A 20,479-nucleotide genomic window follows, 5' to 3' on the forward strand; every position below is an offset into this window, starting at 1 on the left:
ATGATAATAACAAAGCTAATAGAGTTGGACCACAACCATGAAATAAACAAGTGATTGTTCATATAGGTTTTCAAAAGGAAACCAGCTTAACCATTGTAATAGGCTCCTCTGTGCACAATAATGACTGTCAGGTACTAGCAGAAGGAACTCTGGAGATGTTCTTTAATTCATAACATACTATAAACAGCAACAGCATCTGAATTTGTCACATAAATTATGACTTTTAAACAGTATAGAAGATGTAATATTTTTGTAAAATGAAAGAAAAAAGAAGCCAAAATAAGATTAATGACATGTGTCTATTAAGCCAGCTCTTTGGAGACAGAGAAAGAAAAATGAGGATTTTACGGCCAATCTCAGCTTTGTATCAAGTTAAAAGCCAGCCTGAACTACATGAATGTACCTCAAAACAATTCAAAACAAAAGGTCTTTTGTTAAAACAATTGGGTCACAAAAGAAAACAGAATGCCACCAATGTGGGGATGGGAGGGAAATGTAAGAGTAATTAACATGTATTTTATATAATTATAAAAACAGTCATAGAATGAATTTAATTAATGAAAGCCACACAAACCATCAAACAAACCAAAGGAAAAATTACATTGAATTTATGCTGAACCTTTATAATCCAGGATAATTTATTATTATTAAGAGATTTTCTATTCATTTTACATGCCAACCACAGATTCCCCTCTCCTCCTTCCTCCAGCCTCTCAGTCTTCCCCCAGAAGCCACTCCCCATTGCCATGTCCTCCAAAGTAAGATCTCCTCTGGAGTCAGCAGAGTCTGGTACATTCAGTTGAGGCAGGTTCAAGCTCCTCCTCCTTGCACCAAGGCTGCGCAAAGTGTCCCACCATAGACACTGGGCTCCAAAAAGCCTGCTAATGCACCAGTGATGGGTCCCATCCCATTGTCCGCCTGGGGGCCTCCTAAACAGCTCAAGCTAAATAACTGTTTTGCCTATTCTTAGCACTTAGTCAAGTACCATGAGAACCTCTCAGCTATTGGTCCACAGTTCATGCATTTCCACTAGTTTGGCTGTCCTTCTTTGTACAGTTTCCCATCATGATCTTATGTCCCTTGCTTGTAGAATCCCTCATCTCTCTCATCCATTGGACTCCTGAAGCATGGCCTAGTGCCAAGCTGTGGATCTCTACATCTGCTCCCATCAGTCACTGGATGCGGGCTTTATGATGACAGTTACGGTATTCAGCCACCTGGTCACCAGAGTAGGCCAGTTCAGGCACCCTATTGACTATTGCCAGTAGTCCAAAGTGGGGTCATCCTTGTGTATTCCTGGGAACTTCCCTAGCACTCTGTTTCTCCCTATTGCCATGATGTCTTCATTTACCATGGTATCTATCTCTTTCCTTACTCTCCCACTCTGCTCCTGATCCAGTTGGGACTTCCTGCTCCCCTATGTTTACATCCCCCATACCTTATCCTCCATTACCTCCTCTCATGTACATCTCATGAGATGAGTTTGCTCATGTACATCTCATCTATTTCTCCTTCACTGAGTGATCCATGCATCCTTTCTAGAGTCCTCCCTGCTAAGTAGCCTCCTTGGAGCTGTGGGTTGCAGTCTGGTTATCCCTTGCTTTACTTCTAGTATCCACTTATGAGTGAGTACAAATCATGTTTGTCTTTCTGAGTCTGGGTTACCTCACTCAGGATGATATTTTCTAGTTCCATCATTTGCTTACAAACCGCATGATGTTATTGTTTTTCTCTGCTGAGTAGTACTCCATTGTGTACATGTACCACATTTTCTTAATCCATTCTTCAGTTGAGGGGCATTGAGGTTGTTTCCACATTCTGGCTATTATGGGTAATGCTCCTATGAATATAGTTGAGCGTGTGTCCCTTTGGTATGATTGAGCACTCCTTGAGTATATGGCTAAGAGTATATATACAGTATATATAGATATAGCTGGGTCTTAAGGAAGATTGATTCCCAATTTTCTGAGAAACTACCACACTGATTTCCAAAGTTGCTGTACAACTTTCCACTCTCACCAGTAGTGGAGGAGTGTTCCCCCTGCTCCACACTCTCTCCAACATAAGCTGTTCTCAGTGTTTTTTATCTTAGCCATTCTGAAGGGTGTAAGATGGTATCTCAGAGTTGTTTTGATTTGCATTTCCCTGATGACTAAGGATGTTGAGAAATTCCTTAAATGTCTCTCAGCCATTTGAGATTCTTCCACTGAGAATTCTGTTTAGCTCTGTAGCCCATTTTCTAATTGCATATTTGGCATTTTGATGACTAGTCTCTTGAGTTCTTTATATATTTTGGAGATCAGCTCTCTGTCAAATGTGGGATTGGCGAAGATCTTTTCCCATTCTGTAGGCTGTCATTTTGTCTTATTGACCGTGTCATTTGCCCTACAAAAGCTTCTCAGTTTCAAGAGGTCCCATTTATTAATTGTTTCTCTCAGTGTCTGTGTTACTGTTGTTATATTTAGGAAATGGTCTCCTGTGTCAATGTGTTCAAGACTACTTCCTACTTTCTCCTCAATTAAGTTCAATGTAACTGGATTTATGTTGAGGTTTTTGATCCACTTGGACTTGAGTTTTGTGCGTGGTGACTGATATGGATCTATTTGCAGTCTTCTACATGTTGACATCCAGTTATGTCAGCACCATTTGTTGAAGATGCTTTCTTTTTTCTATTATACAGTTTTGACTTCTTTCTCAAAAATCAGGTGTTCATTCATGTGCAGATTAATGTCAGGGTCTTTAATTCTATTTCATTTGTTCACATGTCAGTTTTTATGACAGTACAAAGCTCTTTTTATTACTATAGCTCTATAGTAGAGCTTGAAGTCAGGGGTGCAGATGCCTCCAGAGGTTGTGTTATTGTACAGGATTCTTTTAGCTATCCTATGTTTTTGGTTTTTCCATGTGAAGTTGAGTATTGTTATTTCCAGGACTGTGAAGAATTGTGTTGGTATTTTGATAGGGATTACATTGAATCTGTAGATTGTTTTTAGTAAGATTTCCATCTTTACTCTGTTAATCCCAACCAACCATGAACATGAGAGATCTTTCCATTTTCTAATATCTTTTTCAATTTCTTTCTTCAGAGACTCAAAATTCTTATCATACAGGTCCTTCACTTGCTTAGTTTCCCCAAGATATTTTATGTTATTTGTGGCTATTTTAAAGGGTGATATTGTTCTGATTTCTTTCTCAGCCCATTTGTCATTTGTATATAAGAGGGCTACTGATTTTTTTGAGTTAATCTTGTATCCTGCCACATTACCGAAGGAGTTTATCAGCTGTAGGAGTTCCCTCGTAGAATTTTTGGGGTCACTTAAGTATACTATCATATCATCTTCAAGTAGTGAAAGTTTGACTTCTTCCTTTCCAATTTCTATCCCTTTGATCTCCTTTTGTTGTCTTGTTGCTCTAGCTAGAACTTCAAGTACTATATTGAATAAATACAGGGAGTGTGGACAGCCTTGTCTTATTCCTTATTTTAGTGGAATCACTTTGAGTTTCTCTCCATTTAATTTGATATTGGCTGTTAGCTTGCTGTAAATTGCCTTTATTATGTTTAGGTATGTTACTCATATTCATGATCTCTCCAGACCTTTATCATGAGGGGTGTTGGATTTTGACAAAGGCTTTTTCAGCATCTAATGAGATGATCATGTTTTTTTTTTCAGTTTGTATATATGGCGTATTAAATTAACAGATTATTGTATGTTGAACCATCCTTGCATCCCTGGGATGAAGCCTACTTGATCATGGTGGATAATTTTTTGATGTGTTCTTGGATTCGGTTTGCCAATATTTTATTGAGTATTTTTGCATCAATGTTCCTGAATGAGATTGCTCTGTAATTCGGTTTCTTTGTTGCATCTTTGTGTGGTTTGGGTAACAGGGTAACTGTAGACTTGTAAAAGGAGTTTGGTAATGTACCTTCTCTTTCTATTGTGTGGAACAATTTGAAGAATATTGGAATTAGCTCTTCTTTGAAAATCTGGTAGAATTCTTCACTGAAACCACCTGGTCCCAGGCTTTTTTTGGTTGGGAGACTTTTAATGATTGTTTCTATTTCCTTAGGGGTTATTGGCCTATTTAAATAGTTTATCTGGTCTTGATTTAACTTTAGTATGTGCTACGTATCCAGAAAATTGTCCATTTCTTTCAGATTTTCCAATTTTGTAGAGTACTGGTTTTTGAAGTATGACCTGATGATTCTCTGGATATCCTCATTGTCTGTTGTTATGTCTCCCTTTCCATTTCTGATTTTGTTAGTTTGGATGCTCTCTCTCTCTCCCTGCCTTTTAGTTAACTTGGAAAAAGGCTTGTCTATCTCGTTGATTTTTTCAAAGAACCAATTTTTTTTGTTTCATTGATTCTTTGTATTGTTCTCTTTGTTTCTATCTCATTGATTTCAGCCCCCAATTTAATTATTTCCTGTTGTCTATTCCTCCTGGGTAAGTTTGCTTCTTTTTGTTCTAGAGCTTTCAGGTATGCTGTTAAGTCACCAGTGTGAGATTTCTTCATCTTCTTTATGTGGGCATTAATGCTATGAATTTTCCTCTTAGCACTACTTTCATAGTGTCCCATAAGTTTGGATATGTTGTACTTTCATTTTCATGGAATTCTAGGAAATTTTAATTTCTTTCTTTATTTCTTCCTTGACCCATTGGTTATTCATTTGGGCATTATTTAGTTTCCATGATATTGTAGGCTTTCTGTATTTTTTGTTGTTGTTGAAATCTAACTTTAAGCCATGGTAGTCCAATAAAATATAGGGGATTATTCCAATTTTTTTATATCTGTTGAAATTTGCTTTGTGTTCAAGCATGTGGTCAATTTTAGAGAAGGTTCCATGGGATACTGAGAAGAAGGTATATTCTTTTGTGTTAGGGTGGAATGTTCTGTAGATATCTATTAAGTCTATTTGATTCATAACTTGTTAGGTCCCTTATTTCTCTGTTAAGTTTCAGTCTGGCAGATCTATCCAGTGGTGAGATTGGGGTGTTGAAATCTCCCACTACTAGTCTGTGGGATTTGATGTGCGATTTAAGCTTTAGTAATGTTTCTTTTACAAATGTGGGTGCCCTTGTATTTGGGGCATAAATGTTCAGAATTGAGACTTCATCTTGGTGGATTTTTCTTGTGGTAAATATGTAATGTCCTTCCTGATCTCTTTGACTGAGTTTAGTTTGAAATCTATTTTATTAGATATTAGGATAGCTACACCAGCTTGTTTCTTAAGTCCATTTGATTGGACAATCTTTTCCCAGTCTTTTACTCTGAGTTAATATCTACATTTGAAGTTGAGGTGTGTCTCTTGTATGCAGCAGAACGATATAGGTCCTGTTTTTGTATCCATTTTATTAACCTGTATCTTTTTATGGGTGAATTGAGATCATTGATATTAATAGATATTAATGACTAGTGATTGTTAATTCCTGTTATTTATTTATTTTTTTGGTAGTGTTTTGTGTTTCTTTTTGTTGGTGTGGTATTATCTCTTGTCTGTGTTTTTATGGATGCATTGAACTTTCTTAGGTTGGATTTTTCCTTCTAGTGCTTTCTGTAGGGCTGGATTTGTGGATTGTTTTAAATCTGGTTTTATCATGGAATATTTTGTTTACTCAATGTATGGTGATTGAGAGTTTTGCTGGATATAATAGTCTGGGTTGGCATCCATGGTCTCTTAGTGTCTGAATGTCTCTCCAGGACCTTCTGGCTTCAAGTCTCCATTGAAAAGTTGGCTGTTATTCTGATGGGTCTGCCTTTATATGTTACTTGGCCTTTTTCCTTTGCAGTTCTTAATTTTTTTCTTTATTCTGCATGTTTAGTTGTTTGATTATTATGTGGCATGGGGACTTTTTTTTTGGATTCAGCCTATTTGGTGTTGTGTAAGCTTCTTGTATCTTCATAGACATTTCCTTCTTTAGGTTAGGAAAGTTTTCTTCTATGATTTTGTTGAATATATTTTCTGTGCCTTTGAGTTGGTGTTCTTCTCCTTCTATCCCTATTATTCATAGGTTTGGTCTTTTCATGGTATCCCAAATATCCTTGACATTTTGTGGTATGACTTTTTTTGCTTTAGTGTTTTCTTTGACTGAAGATTCTATTTCCTCTATTGTATCTCCAATGCCGGAGATTCTCTCTTCCATTTCTTTTATTCTGTTGGTTATGCTCACATCTGTAGTTCCTGTTCATTTTTAGATTTTCCATTTCCAGTATTCCCTCAGTTTGTGTTTTCTTTATTGCTTCTATTTTAGTTTTCAAATCTTGAATGGTTTCCTTCACCTGTTTAATTGCTTTTTCTTGGCTTTCTTTAAGGGATTTATTGATTTCATCCATTTTTGTTTTCCTTTTCCTATTCCTCTATTGATTTCTTTTAATTGTTTGTCTTTTCTTTTATTTAAGGTAATTTTTCATTTCCTCTTTAAATGTCTCTATCATCTTCTTAATGTCATTTTTAAGGTCATTTTCTTCTGTTTCTTCTCTGTTAGGATGTTCAGGTCTTGCTGATGTAGAACTACTAGGTTCTGAGAGAGCCAATTTGTCTTTATGTTTTTGACTGTACTTTTGTACTGGCATCTAGCCATTGCTTCCTCCTCTAGGTGCATGCAGTGTCTGTGTCTGAGGGAGCCTCTCTTGGTATGATAGATACTCTTGGGCCAATGGGAGCTCTTGGTCTAATTAGTGCTCTTGGGCCAGGGAGTCTTATTGGCTCTTAGTCTTATTGGCTCTGACAAGCTCTGTCCCAGGGAGTAGCTGCAGCCTCCAAGGGAGAGTAGTGTTTGGGGGAGGTGGGGTTTGAGGGTTACAGCATCTGGTGGGAGATGGTGGTAGTCCAACTTGTCTGCAAAAGATCTGCCTACTTACCTGAAACTGGGACTATGATGGGTGGTGATGTGGGGTACAGGGTTGTGCCAATGGGCCCAAAGCTTTGAGGCTAGGATGTTTGGCTATGAGAATAAAGACTCACCTCTTAGTCCAATTGATACTGATGGTTTCTCTAGGATAATTTTTTAAAGGTACTTGTTGAAGATCTAGATTTACAGAGATTCAGTTCCTTTTTTCTTTTCCCAATTGTTTTATGTAATCTAGTCGTCAAATATTATTCCTTGTATTTTTATGCCACCTAATGAAAATTCACTGTGGAGAAAAAAAATTATCTTTCTCTTAAAGAAAGTCAATCAAAATATTCAACCAAAATAATACAATGTTATGAAAATTTAATTTCTTATATTTTAAGAATGTCACTATTTTTATAACTTTTATTCAATTTCCTTAATAATTTCACACACACACAAAGAGCATTATGATTACTCTGAACTCTCTCTCTTCACCTTTAAGCTCCTGTCCTCTTCAAAATCTCCTTTCACTTATATCTCCTTAATTTCTATTTGTCTATTTTTATTGTTTCATTTTAATTTTTGTTTTAAGACCTACTTGGTTTAACATGATTTGTGTGTGTGTGACTACAGGCTTAGAACTGTCCATTAAAGCCTGGTAATAATTTTAGTTTAGCATTCACACTGCAAAACTATGGCATTATTTTTGAAAATCTATAAAAATGGATGTTACCGTCTCTATTATGGTTACTATTATTACTACTGTAATTTCTATTAGTATTATGCAAATAGTATTTTTGCAAAATAGCAAGATATTTCTTTGAATAATTAACTATATAGACCAAGATCACATAACTAGATGTAGAAAAACCTGGATAGTGTAAAGATTAAAGATTTTTTTCCTGAACACTAACATATAGGGTCTGGTCATATACTTGAAAGCTATTGCTATTCCACACACTATAAAAGTAAGTTCCACATCTTTTCAGATAGTCATTTAAAGAGTTTGACATATAGCATTCTATTTAGCATCTTTTTGAGTAACTAAGTTGTACTTTACTCTTAACTTACCTTTTCCACGCATAAAAATACTTAGAACACTTTTTTATTATTATGTGGTCTTATTATCCATTAGAGCTATACTATTAATGAAAGAGAATGATTTGATTTATATGACTTCTTGTGTTTTTGTTTTGTGCATTGTAATTATGCATGTAAAAATGCTGGACTTTTAAACTGTATGGGATTTGCAAATATTTGAGGTTTTTGAAGCAGAGTTACTGAACCCACTCCCAAAATGATGAGCATGAGGAAGCAACACTGAAAAGGCTCACTTCTGACTTTTGTGGACTGTGATCCTTTGAAAAGGAAAATTCTACAGTTTGAATAAAAATTCTGATTGTCATGCTGAGTATTTTTGTTACTGCTGCTCCAGTGGTTCAAGTAGCAGGAATTTTCTGTCTCGGTTGTCACTATAGTGTTTGTTAGAGGCCATTCAAATGGGCATCTAGAAAGGAGAATGCTACACCGTATTAATAAAGTTCAACAGCCTCACATATGGTGCATAACATAGTTATTTCTCATCTTAGCTGACTCATTCATGGATCCGTTCTACCCTATGTAGCCCTTGTTATGAAAAGGACTTGATGTGAAGCCACTTTACATATCCATACCAAAAAAAAAAAAAAACAGATCAGTGAAATATACAGAAGATTTTTTTTGCAGATGTTAGATCCCCTTTGTCTGTACATTTCACTAACCATAGAGAGAATGTTAAATCCTAAACACTAGACCAACAGGAAACATTTTACTTCCCTGCAGAAAAGAGTTTCCATGAATCATATGGGTTACTCAGAAAGCCCCAGGTGATTGGAAAGGTCTGCCCTTCTTGGGAAAACAAGAATAGACATGAACATTTCTCATATCTACCATATTGTTTCATCCCCCTCATAGAATAGTAAAAATACTGCTTCTCTAGTATTGTTTATTAAACCTGAAATCATATTTAATCATTGAGATATACATTGTGTGTAAATACATCCTTTTCTGTAAATTATCTACCATGTTTTAAAGAAACTAATTTTTAAATGATAATTCAATTTTCTGACATAATATATAACAGGTGCTAGGAAGATTTTTCTGGCTACTCCTTCAGTTTTGGAGAGTTACTGGCTCATATTTACTACAAAGAATATTTACTGAATAGTGTCTGAATAGAACTAATAGTTGGACACTTTTCAGAAGATAATTAACAGTGTTACTTTATTCAAGAATGGATGGTATCAACAATCTGACTCCCATTACATGATAAATTAATGAAGGAAACCAGACAAGAATCTCAAACACAAATTAAGCGCTTATATCATCTATAACATTGTGAATCTTTAAAGTAATAGAATCAAAATTTGGGTTTTTGTTCTGTAGGATTTGTTTTAATTTTAATAAGGCAACTTAGGATGTGGAACACAGGGGTGTTCAGTTGTCAAGTGAAAAGAGACTTCAAATGAATACCAACAAGAATAACCCGAAGTTGCCTGGCACAGCCATACATGGCAAAGGTAACACTTTAAACATTGGGTTTCAAATTCAGAGAACTCTTATCCAGAATTTGAATAAAAAATAACCCATCTTTTGCACATTCTGTATGTTTACCCTGCTTTTACCAGCCAAGAACTGCAGATCTGTGCAGCTCAACAGACATGAAAATTTTAAAATGAGATTCTGCCTTGGGGATATGATTGACTTTGGGCATTTTATACTTTGTCATTTGACAGAATTACTCATTTTATTGCACATTTTGCTATCTTTAAATAAAATCACACTTCCAAAACATATTATAAGTCCAAAAATAAGTATATATTCATAAAAGGTCAGTTTTCCTATATGTCTCTATGTCAAAGTACAATGCTGGGACTTTCTTTCAGTTCATTGTTCTTGTGAGACAATAGGTAGGTTTAATGGGCACAACTCCCTCACTTGGTGCTGCAAGTGAGTTTTCTAAAGGTTGTGATTTATTTGCCATGTACATCAGGTATCATATATCTACTTCTATTAAATTTTCACTCATTTTAGGATAATTGCATATCTAATAAATATGGGAAGACCATTACATTGAAATTAAAAATATGCATAAAGAATGAAACAATTTTCAAAATAAGGCAAGACCTTATGCCTTGAACAAATTACCAGACAAGACCTATGCTATTTTATTCAAGATAATAAATAACTTGATGCCTTCATTAACCTTTATTCTTTTTTATTAGCAGTCTTGGCACCAAGGCTCCAAGCAGAGAGCAGCAGGCTTCCCACAGAATGACATTTCAAAGACTAGAAAAGCAATGCACTTTATGACAGAATACACTATCTTGAGTTTTTGTCCTTCACAGCAGGAGGAAGCCTCTCTGGGTCCCTTTATCCTTTTGAAAAGATATTGGTGCATATGTATATATATAGACACATGAATGTGTGAACTTTTCTTGCTCCTTTAGAAAATAATTACTAACATTTCTTATTTAGAAAGCTCAATGCTCAGTGTTTGAATAGATTCAAGATGATCATGAAGCAGATTCAGCCAGAGTTGGAACTTACAATAAAAAACAATATCTTAAACTTTCTGAAATGGTATCTTATATGAAGATACATCAGATGTTTTAATAAGACTTTTTATACTTTTTGCTTTGCAAGTAAAAATTATTAATTGCAGAAAGTAGACAGCGATGATGGAGGAGTAAAAATGTAAAAGAAATCAGCTGTGTAGTATCTGTACTTAACAATATCACAGAGCTACACATGGCAGCATGCCTGGTATTGTTATACCCAGCCACACAAGTAAGCATAAACATTTACATATAAAACATGATATATAAGTTAAAAAGAACCCAGTTATTGTGTCAATGCATCTGTTTTAAGGCCTCATAAAATGTATTTGTACTCCGTAAACACTACACAAGTTCATGGTAGACTGGTAGAACACAGTAGGAATAACAAGGAACAGAAAGAAAGCTAGTTGATAGAAAAAAAGATGATTGTTTGATAGACAGAAGACACATAGATAGATGGTAGTGTCTGTGTGGCATATGTGAACAGGCATAACTCACTGAGACATTTCCTATGACATAAAACATTCCAGTGTTAATTGAACCTTAGAAAATAGAGGCTCATTCTTCCTTGTAGTATCTGAAAATAATGAATGTGTTAACCAATAAAGAATTGACTTCAAGTTAGTCTCATATGCAGGACAAAATGTGTTAAATTTTTAAATAAGAAAGAATTTTCTTAAGGTGACCTCCTTAACATTTTATTATTTCTTTGGATTTAGAACTCAAACCATGAGTCTGCTTCTCCTAAAGATTCTGTGGATTTCTCAATTCAGCATTATGGAGACATTATTTATAACTTCACAATGAAGTACTTAAAAAGGCAATATGAAAAGTGAAATATGTACACACGTACATACAAATAACTTACACTATTATGCTGGAAAACTGCATATCATATATTTGATTTGACAGATAAATATATATTAAATAAATATATATTCAATGTTTTAAAAGATATAAAATTATAATATATGCATTTTCCTTTAATCCTTTAAGAATACCTACTGGAGGCCTTTTCTGAATTAGCTATTGTGGGATATTTGTACACTGTGTCAAAATGTGTTGCTGTGATTGATGTAATAAAAAGCTTCACAGCCAGTAACTAGGCAGGAGGTATAAGTGTGACTTCTAGGCAAGGAGAAGATAGGAGGAGGAATCTGGGTGCATGAGAGAGATGTGAAGAGAAACAGATGAAGCACGATGGGCAATAGGTGACAGAATGTAGAATAATAGAAATGGGCTAATTTAAGTTATAAGAGCTTGTTTAAAAAAAGGGCTTTCATAATTAATAATAAGTCTCTGTATCATTATTTGACAGCTGACTGGTGGGACAGAAAAACACTTGATATAATAGGGACATTCCTAAACATTAGGAATCCTATGGTTAATATAGTAAATCACACGTATTCCTAGAGTTTATTTCTGCAGAAAAGATTAGCATCAAATGGGCAAGTAAATCTATAGTATGGAGAGAAAGTTCAGTACATTCTGTACATTCAGTACATTCTGTACTGAACTCAGACTTTTGGATTTTCTTCTTGTAAAATCTTTGTTAGTATACTCAAGGTGGATGAGGTGAGTTATGCAGTAACAAAAATCTGAGTTAGTTAACAAAAGCTTAAGGTTCATAGTTATTCTGTGTTGGCATCAATCAAGGTGTGGAAATCTAGGCCAGGGCATTTATTCTCCCTATCATGGCAACCATTGTCTCTGACAATAGAGAGTCTTCATTTGGCAAGGGCCCTTGTCAAAGACAGAGGTCATTCATACCTTATGGTATTTTGTTATCTTATGAGGATAATTGTTCTACTGGGCTATAAGTTTGTCCTTAACATCTGGTTCAGGGTCTTGGCTTGGGAATATTCATCTACCTTCAACATTCATCTGCCATGAATTGAAGAGGATTCCATAGAGGAGACATTAGTTACTTCTGATTTTATATGCATTGTTTTGAGTATCCTTTTATCATCCCCTTACCAGTGAAGTTAAAGTACAAAGTGCTATATATATTTTGTCAGATCCTATAATGTTGGACCATAGTTCTAATTAACTCTTGTGACCTGAGGTATTCAGTCATAATGAACTGGGAAAACTGTTGTGGAATATTACTTTAAAGTGTGTTGCACATTTTCCTACTGCTTGTGTTAAAAGTGCAAAGATGTATTATATTTGTTTGATTAAATAAAATTAAACTGTGAACAGGAGGCTGAGTCAGCAAATAGCTGACAGGAAGTGGTAGGAAGAACCATGGGTAGGTAGGATTTTTAAGTGTGGGCTAAGCAGAAAGATGCCTGTTTTTGTTTTGTTTTGTGGTTGCTTTGTTTGTTTGTTTGTTTGTTTGTTTGTTTTGGAAGATGCAAACAAAGGGAGAAAGTTAGCTACTTGCTATTAAGACTCTCTGAGTGAGCAGAATTCCACCTCAAACTTTGAACCATGAGTTCCTTAGAGCAATAGAGATCTAGATAAAGTTTCTCTTAGTCACTTTGAAAGTGTCAGTGCCTGAGGGAACAGAATTCCACCACTGCTCATAATGGTGGAGTTGCAGTCTCTGATTAGGACAGCAGTTGCTTAAAGGGCAACCACTGTAAATAGTAATAATAAAAAAAACATTAGTGCTCCTACACGTGGTAAAGATCACAGGGAAGAAGGGGTCACACCAGCCACCTCGGCTGCATCTGCGGTTGGGGCCTCTCCACACTAGCAGTTGGCTGTCACTTGCCCAGAAAAGTCAACAGATTTGCTGAGAGACTTGGGAAATCTTTTATAGGCGAGTAGACAAGAATTAAATAATATTGAAAAGAAAATTTTCCCATATTAAAAATGGGAAGCAATATTATGATGGAGGGAATTAGGTCTCTTTATAATTTCACAAAGGATGGTTTAAAAAAGGAAAAATTACATAACTTGTTTGTCTTTCTGAGTCTGGGTTACTTCACTCAGGATGATTTTTTCTAGATCCATCCATTTGTCTGCAAACCTCATGATGTCATTGTTTTTCTCTGCTGAGTAGTATTCCATTGTGTATATGTACCACATTTTGTTTATCCATTCTTCAGTTGAAGGGCATCTAGGTTGTTTCCATGTTCTGGCTATTACAAACAATGCTGATATGAACATAGCTGAACAAGTGCTCTTGTATTGTGGTTGAGCATTCCTTGGGTGTATGCCCAAGAGTGGTATAGCTGGATCTTGGGGGAGATGGATTCCCAATTTTCTAAGAAAGTGCCATATTGATTTCCAAAGTGGTTGTACAAGCTTGCATTCCCACCAGCAGTGGAGGAGAGTTTCCCTAGCTCCACATCCTCTCCAACATAAGGTGTCTTCAGTGTTTTTAATCTTAGCCATTCTGACAAGCATAAAGTGGTATCTCAGAGTTGTTTTGATTTGCATTTCCCTGATGATTAGGGATGTCAGAAAGACAAACATGGTATGTACTCACTCATAGGAGGATACTGGATGTGGAACAAGGATGACTGGACGGCTACTCACATCACCAGGGAGGCTACCTGGAAAACAGGACCCCAAGAAAGACACAGGGATCACCCAATGACAGAGAAATGGAATGACATCTACATGAACAGCCTGGACATGAGTGGGGGTAGTGAAGGGCGAGGGTCCAGGGAAAGAGAGCTTGGGGGAGTGGGAGATCCCAGCTGGATCAACAACAGAGAGGGAGAACAAGGAATAGGAGACCATGGTAAATGAAGACCACATGAGAATAGGAAGAAGCAAAGTGCTAGAGAGGCCCATAGAAATCCACAAAGATACCCCCACAACAGACTGCTGGCAATGGTCGAGATACAGCCCGAACTGACCTACTCTAGTGATGGGATGGCCAAACACCCTAATTGTCGTGCTAGAAACCCCATCCAACTACTAAGGGATCTGGATTCAGAGATCCATGGCTAGGCCCCGGGTGGAGCTCTGGGAGTCCAATTAGCAAGAATGAGGAGGGTTTATATGAGTAAGAATTGTTGAGACCAAGGTTGGATAAATCACAGGGACAAATAGCCAAACGAATGGAAACACATGAACTATGAACCAATGGCTGAGGGGTCCCCAACTGGATCAGGCCCTCTGAATGGGTGAGACAGTTGATTGGCTTGATCTGTTTCGGAGGCATCCAGGCAGTGGGACCGGGTCCTGTGCTCATTGCATGAGTTGGCTGTTTGAAACCTGGGGCCTATGCAAGATCGCTTGGCTCAGCCTGGGAAGAGGGTACTGGACCTACCTGGACTGAGGTTGATCTCAGTCTGCGGGGAAGGCTTTGCCCTGGAGGAGGTGGGAATAGGGGTTGGCTGGGGGGAAGGTGAGGGGACCGGGAGGGGGAAGAACAAGGGAATCCATGGCTGATATGTAGAACTAAATTGTATTGCAAAATAAAAATTAAAAAAAAAAAGAAAAAAAAAGGAAAAATTAAATGAGGGTATAATTAACTTAGCTGTGATTTAGATAATGTCAATTATACTCATTATTGGCTTGGTAAGTCTTGTTTTATCTAAAAAAAGTTGGTTGATATGAGTGCCAAATATAAGAATTTGACTGATAAGACATAAGGCTTAGAAAGGCTTACTGGTGAAAATAAGAAAAATACTCAGATACTAACAGAAGAATTCAGAGTAAAAAAGAAAAATTCTCAGATACAAACAGAACAATTTAGAGCAGAATTTGCTACACCAACACATTGTGAAACTGGAAAGGAATGGCCTAAGGTTATTAGAACACTAACTTTAATATATCCAGTCACTGTTGAACAACAACCACCAGGTGATTTGTATCCCCAAGGCTATGTACAAGTTAATTGGAATCCTGTAGATGTATTAGACTTAAAAAGATTTAAGGAAGCAGTAGTTTCATATGGTATGCATTCACCCTTTGTTAGACAGATGTTAAATTCATAGGCAAGTAGGAAGAGAATTATTCCACAAAACTGGAAGGATTTAGTTTCAGTAGTATTAGAAGTTGGTCCTCAATTACAGTGAAGAGCCTGGTGGTGAGAGGAAGCCAGGGCCCTGGAACAACTAGGTAAGATTAGAAGTCATGAGATTTCCCAAATTCAAATTCTTGCTGTGGGTCAGTATTGAGATTTGCAAAGACAGTGAATGTTGAACGATGACACCCTAATTCTATGTCATATAACAGGTTAGAATGCATGGGACAAGGTTAAAGAATGAGGAAAGAGGACTGAGTCATTTACTAAAATTGTACACGGCCCAAAAGAAGCCAAGTAATGTATTTTTTGTTTTTTTACAAAGATTGACTTCAGCTATAAATAGAATGATATCAGATGACCATGTAGACAAATATTAATTGAATCTCTGGACTTTGAAAATGCTAATGCAGAATGCAAAATGATGACTAAGCTTTTAAAGGTAAGTTCAGCACACATAAAAAAATGGATCATAAATACAGTTGATATTGGTCAATAAACTTAAAAATGATGATTCTTGGATAGGAGAACTGCTTTCTAAAAATATGAAGACAAATCAAGAATGTTAGGGTTTTTATGGAAGTACAAAAAGTCATCAAAAAAGGCAGTTCAGGCAAGGTGCTCCTAGAAACAATTTTTATTTTAGAAATAATTCAGACAGATGGCCCCAGGCTTCCGAAGTATGCAGAATGTGTGGCAAAGGCCTGTATTGGTATAATGAATATAAACAAACAATGGACAGGCAGGGTAACCCTTTGTCATCAGAAAATGCCCTGTGGAGCCTCTTGCAGGTCCCAATATCAAATGTAGTTCAGTCATTCCCTGCCAGCATTGAGGAAAATCCTCCACAAAATAATTAAATGATTTAAGGCCTATTGTTAAAAACAAACAAACAAACAAACAAACAAACAAAAAACATGCTGGTCTGGATGCCAGAACAGCTTTAGAAGATAAAATAACATACTCAGGAGAAACCTTAAAACAAATATTTTTTACAAACTTCTATAAGGTATCAAAGACCAATGTTAAAAATATGACTAAATGGCATAGAAATTATGCCTTGGCCAGCGGGCTGTCAACGGGGGTGACCCACCTGTGGGAGAGAATGAGAGGGACGGGGGAGACACGAGTAAAGACAACAAGACAGTGTGTTCTGATCAAGCTGCAAATTTTATTCTCCTCAGCAAGGCTTATATAGCATGAGAGGGGGCAGGAAGGAGGGAAGGAGTGCACGACGTGCCGTACATGCAGGTGAAGGGGGACATGCAGGTGAAGGGCTACGTGCAAGTCGTGCAAGTCGTGAGGCTGCTAGGTGGTAAGGTTACTGGTCAGGGCCCATTGTTCTGTTGCTATGCTACCTGACCTGCCTGACCTGTTTAGGGTAGGGGCTTGTTCTCTGGCCTAGCTAGTACTTTTCCATGGTCCATGTTTGGTCTCTGACAAAATTAAGGTGTTGGTAGGCACAGGTGCAGATATAACAATAATTGCAGCAAAATCCTGGCATCTAGGTTGGCCTCTTCAGGAAATAAATGTTCATCTTTTAGGAAGTGGCAGTTTGTCTGAAGAAAAACAAAGTATAAAATGGGTTGAATGTATAGGACCAGAAGGACAGAGAGGAAAAGTAAAGCCATATGTGGCTAATACAGCAATGAATTTATGGGGACGTAAATTGTTACAGCAATGGAATACCCAGATTAACATCCCCAAAATCTCAGAAACAAACAATAAAATAAGGAATGCTTCTGAGAGAAATGTCAAAAGATACTATCAAGGACAATCACAGACCATTCAAGCTGTACATAAGCAAGGTACCACAGCTGTTGGTATTTCAAAGGTACCAACAGCCCTATTTTTAAAAAGTGGCTGACTGACAAACCTGTTTGGGTGGAACAATGACCTTTAAAATCAGACAAATTACAGGCCTTAGAACAGCTGGTACAGTAGTATTTAAATGCTCAACATATTGATGAATCAAACAGTTCTTAGAATTCTCCTTTATTTGTTATTAAAAAGAAATCTGTAAAATTGAGAATGGCAACAGATATTAGAGCTATAAAACTGATTGAGCCAATGGGCACTTTATAGTCTGGAATTCCCCTGCCTCCTCTGTTACTTAAAAGAATGGCCTATTACAGTTACTGATTTAAAAGACTTTCTTCATTGCAACTTTACAAGAAAAAGATAGAGAAAAATTTGCCTTCATAGTGACTACTTATAATTCTCAGCCTGTTGAGAGATATCAGTGGGAGGTTCTCCTACAAGGGGTGTTAAACAGCCTTACCCTGTGTCAATATTTTATATAACAGCCACTGGAAGTGATTTGTGTACAGTTTCCTAAATCTATAATTTACCATTATATGGACAATATCTTACTAGGTGATTCAAATGTAGATACTTTAGAGAAAATATCTGAAGAAGTAAAGAAAATTTTGCCTTGCTGTGGATTACAAATTGTTCCTGAAAAAAAAATTCCAAGAGGAGATTACAGTAATTATTTAGGATATAAAATATCTTTTCAGAAAATTAAACCACAGAAAGTACAAATCAGGAGATATCAATTACAAACACTTAATGACTTCCAAAATTGCTGGGAGATAGTAACTGGCTATAGCCTAAAATTGGGATAACAACTCAAGAATTAATTTATTTTAAACCACATAAAGAGATATGGATTTAGTAGTCCAAGAAAATTTCAGAAGAGACTGAGAGAAAATTGGCACTGGTAGAACAGAAATTATAGGATGTACATGGGGATCACTGGGATCCGAAGCTTGATTATATTTTAGTTATTTTGCCTTCTAATCATTCTCTCACAGGAATTCTGATGCAAAGAGAAGATATTATCTTAGAATGGATATTTTTATCATACAAACAGAGTAAAAAAATAATGTATGTAGACCTATGTAAAAAAAAATTATCCGGATTTATTCTTAAAAGAAAATTGAGAGTTTGTTAGTTAACAAGAATGGACCCAGCAGAAATTGTGGTACCTTTTTACTAATGCTTAAATTGCTTCATTATGGGCAGAAAATCAACATTGATAAAGAGCTTGCAGTACTTTTTTTTGGGAGAGATAAGTAACAAATATCCCAAAAGAAAGTGAGTTTCTTTTATAAAAAGAACTAATTGGATTTTGACCTCACATAGTAAAAGGTAGCTCAATTTCTGGAGCTTCTACATTCTAAATGGATGCAAATAAATCAGAAAGGCAGGTTATAAGTCAGGAAAAATTAGTAAAGTGTTTCAAAGCCCTTATGACTCAGTTCAAAAATCTGAATTATATACTATTCTTATGTTATTATTTGATTTTTCAGAACTTCTTCATTCAATTACTGACTCTCAATATGCTGAAAGAGTTGTTTTACATATTGAAACTGCTGAACTTATTCCAGAGGATTCATACTTAACTTTACTATTCATTCAATTACAACAAACAATCAGAAGTAGAAATCATTCCTTGTTTATAATACATGTCAGATTCCATACAGGTCTACCAGGGCCTCTGGTATAAGGCAATGATGAAATTGATCAGCTATTGATATAAATTGTGCTAGAAGCTTCAGAATTTCATAAGAAACACCAAGTTAACAGCAAAGGCTTGAAGAAAGATTTTTCTATCACTTGACAACAAGCCAAAGAATTTATAAAGAAATGTCTTACTTGTTCTTTGTATAATCAAACTCCATTATCTTTAGGAAGTAACCCAAAAGGTACTCAAAGAAATGAAATTTAGTGAATGAATGTGTTTCACTTTGCAGAGTTTAAAAATTAAAATATGTGCACCATATCATAGATACATATTAAGGATTTCAATGGTCAACTGCTTTAAGTTCAGAAAAGGCTAATTCTATAATTACACATTTGTTAGAAGTTATGACCATCTTTTTTTTGATAGATGACTTTTTTTGTAACCAAAGTTAGAGAAACAGGAACCTATTGCTTAGTCATAGAGGAAAGATGATCTTTAGTTCTTGGATACACAGACTCTTGGAATTTACAAGGTAGGATTCATTAATAAATATGATTTTAATTTTAGAAGAAAAAGAAAATAACAGGCATTGCCAATGGTACCAAGATGTATTTCTAGGAACCTGAGTATTTATGATTTCTTAGTTTAATAAAAAAATAAATAAATGGTTGTAGTGCAGATGGGAAAATGTTATTTGGGAGGTGGATGTTTAAATCTGTTCTGTGTTTTATACATAGCAGGATGTAGGCACAGTGTGTTCTCATAAATGTTGTGAGATGTTCTCTATGCTGTGAATGTGTTGCTCTGATTGGTTAATAAATAAAGTGCTGATTGGCCAGTAGCCAGGCAGGAAATGTAGACAGGACAAGGAGAGAGAAGAATTCTGGGAGGAGGAAGGCTGAGAGAGAGAGACACTGCCAGCTGCCACAATGAGAAGCAGATGTTAAGATACCAGTAAGCAATGAGCCACGTGGCAACTTATAGATTAATAGAAATGGGTTAATTTAAGATATAAGAACAGATAGCAAGAAGCCTGCCACAGCCATACATTGTATAAATAAATAAAAAGAAGTTATGACCATCATTAAGATACCTGTACAAACTAAGATTGATAATGCTCCAGCATATGTGCTTTTTTGCATATTATAGCATAAAGCATATCACAGGTATACCACACAACCCTTGTAGAAAGGTCTAATCAAACTTTAAAAGGAATGCATAATAAACAAAAAGAAGTAATAAGGATACCCTGAGACAGATTACACAATGTTTTTATTAACTTTAAATTTCTTAATGCTAATGAAAAAGAAACAATAGCTGCAGAGAGACATTGGATAATAGAAAAACTGATGAATTAAATCAACCTATATATTATAAATATGTATTAAACTCAGAATGGAAACTAGGATATGTGTTATGTTGGGGAGAGGTTTTGCTTTTATTTTTACAGGAGAAGAAAAACTATGGATATTCTCAAGATAGATAAAATATAGATTTAAACAGGAGAGCCTTCCTGATGGGAAGAGAAGATACTGAAGAGTCAAATTGGCCTAATGGAGTAGTATATTTCCAACAGGATAAAATTTCATAAGTCTTCCTAAAATATTTATTTTTCTTGTCCTTTACAACTATAAAAGGCAAACGG

Source organism: Peromyscus eremicus, chromosome 6 (genome assembly GCF_949786415.1).
Source record: "Peromyscus eremicus chromosome 6, PerEre_H2_v1, whole genome shotgun sequence".
NCBI lineage: Eukaryota > Metazoa > Chordata > Mammalia > Rodentia > Cricetidae > Peromyscus > Peromyscus eremicus.